Source organism: Pinus tabuliformis, chromosome 4_1 (assembly GCF_031772625.1).
Source record: "Pinus tabuliformis cultivar Carrire ecotype Pingquan chromosome 4_1, CPIR1, whole genome shotgun sequence".
NCBI classification, from domain to species: domain Eukaryota; kingdom Viridiplantae; phylum Streptophyta; class Pinopsida; order Pinales; family Pinaceae; genus Pinus; species Pinus tabuliformis.
In genome coordinates this window covers 242,914,139-242,916,766 of record NC_142303.1, presented here as the reverse complement: position 1 = coordinate 242,916,766, position 2,628 = coordinate 242,914,139, and positions in this window count along the sequence as shown.

Genomic DNA, 2,628 nt, shown 5'->3' with positions numbered 1-2,628 from the left:
AATTTCCTTCATCTACTCTGGCATCGAATTTTCCAAGTTTTTCATCAGTTCTCTTGATGTAGCATCTACTACCAAAAATTTCGAAGTGTTTGAATGTTGTAGGTATACCACAACACAACTCATAAGGAGTTTTGTCAATATTTGGTCTAAAATGAGCTTTGTTGAGAATAACTACTGGTGTATGCATCGTCTTTTCCCAAAACCTAGTATGAACATTCTTTTATGTCATTGTCACTCTAGCTAACTGCTGCATTGACCTTTTTTCCCTTTCTACAACACCATTTTGCTAGGGGGTCTCTGCTATTGTAAATTGTCTCTTGATGCCATTTTTTTTACAGAATTCATCAAATTTCTTTGAATTGAACTCACCTTCATTGTCATGCATTATGATTTTGATTTTTCAGTTAGTTTCATTCTCAACCATTGCTTTGAACTCATTGAATTTTGCAAAAGATTCAAATTTCTCTCTAAGAAAGGAAACCCACATCATCCTATTGAAATCATCAATTATTAGAATAAAATATAGATTACCTATGGGTGAATTTGTTCTGGATGGTCTACACAAGTCCATGTGCACCAACAACAATGGATTTGTTGAAGAGTTTTCCTTCGAGCTTATTTTCCTATTACACAAGATTCGCAGATAATGTTCTTTGGTTTTGAAACCCTAGGCAAATATTTGACATCATTTTTATTTCTCATCTTGACTACTTGATTGAAGTTCAGATGTCCAAGTCTTTTGCGTCATAACCAGCTCTCACAAATCTTTGTTAAACAACGCTTTTCTGTCTTTTCTTTTAGCACATAAACATTGCTATTTGTTCTTACAGCTTTAACAATTGTTTCTCCTGTACCTGTAGACTTGATTTGACAATTTTAGCTTTGAATATCACATCATAGCCATCAAACATCCGAGAGACACTCATCATATTATGTTTCAGCCTATCAACATACAAAACATTCTTATCTTTACTTTTGCCATATGATAGATTGACCACACCTTTTATAATTAGTTTTCCTGGAGCATTGTTACCAAAAGTAACATTACCTTTGTTAACAAGCTTCCAAGTGAGAAACTTGTTTCTATCTCCTATCATGTTCCTGGAACAACCACTATCCACATACCAATGGCTCCCACCATTGTGAGCATATATAAAAGCAATTTCACAATGCTCTGATTTCTCTTTCTCATTATAGACTTTGGGATTTTGTTCAATTTTATCAAAAAGTGGCTCTTTCTTCTTCTCCTTTAGCCTGCAATTAACTACTATATGTCCAAAATTTTGACACTTGAAACATTGTACCAGATAGTTTAAAGGTGCAAAAGAGTTATTGTACCTAGGTCTACCTTTTCTCTGTTGAATTCTTCTGCTAGATCTTAGTTGTTTGTAAGAGAGATTAACTCTACAGTTTGTTGCTCAGAGACCATAACTGGTGCATGTGAAACAATACCGTGGGAAGATATCGTTGTTTCTGGAAGGTTTCCTTCTGCCCTGAGATGATTTTTGAGAAGTTCGATTTACTTGCCCAACGTTATTCTTTTATTTTTGATGATTTTTATTTTTCTAAGAAATTGTCTCTTGTCACTTTGTAGTCCCTTAATATTTTGGTGGAAAAAAGGTGATTTCCTCTTTACCTTTTAAATTCGTTATTGCAATGGCCTCATCTCCATAGCCTAGACTAGTTTGATTTTAGGAGGATCGTTGTGTTTCCAATATCTCATTGAGATCTTTAGTCCCTTTTCCAAATTGTTTGATGAAACTGAGTTGTGTTTTAGCCTTCTCCAACTCTTTCTTCAGCAATACAATTTCTCCTTCCAGCTTCTCACATATTTGAGTTTTTTCATTCAACTACTGGTTCAATTTTTCTTATATCTTCTTACCTTCTTCTAACTGCAAAAGCAAGGGTTTTACCAAGTACAACGCAGAACAAATTGGTTTGTGATATCGCAAAAATCTAGAAGTTCACACAAAGTGCAGAAGGACGCAGCAAAAGGGCGTAGGCAAGGTGGAGCTCGCCATGCGAGCCAGCACAACTGGGCAGAACTATTGGTCTTTATTCTAGGTCAATTTTTTTCGTGCTTCTAGGCAAGTCAAGGTGTAGGAAGACTTGAGAAGAACACACAGAAAGGATCGCATGACTTGGGAAAAACGTGTAGGAAAACTTGGGAAGGACGCAAGCAAGGGTTGCACGATTTGGTAGATTTGGGTGGACGAGTTGTTGGCCAAGGTCAGGAAAATGCCACACCTTTAAACTTTGTAAAATTGCTATTGTATTGTATTTGTAACAGTTAATAAAATATTACGAAGAACTACTTGGGGAGTTTCATCCTCCCATCATAAGTTATGTTCATTGTTCTGAGTTTATGATATTGCACTGGTGTGTTGTTTCCATGTTTATATTGGAATAGATGTTATCGAAGAACTGAATAGTTGAAGTAAGATAGATTGAATGAAGTAATTTTCAATGCATGAATAAAAGAAGTAAACATTTAATGAGAAATTGACTAAGTGTTGGAAGTAGGTGTAGTCCAAATAAAAGTATCTTTGAAAATGTGGAATTGTGACGATGTCGCACGGGCGCCCACGCTAGACTTAGGTCGCACAAGCGTGGGGCCGTGACAACCTT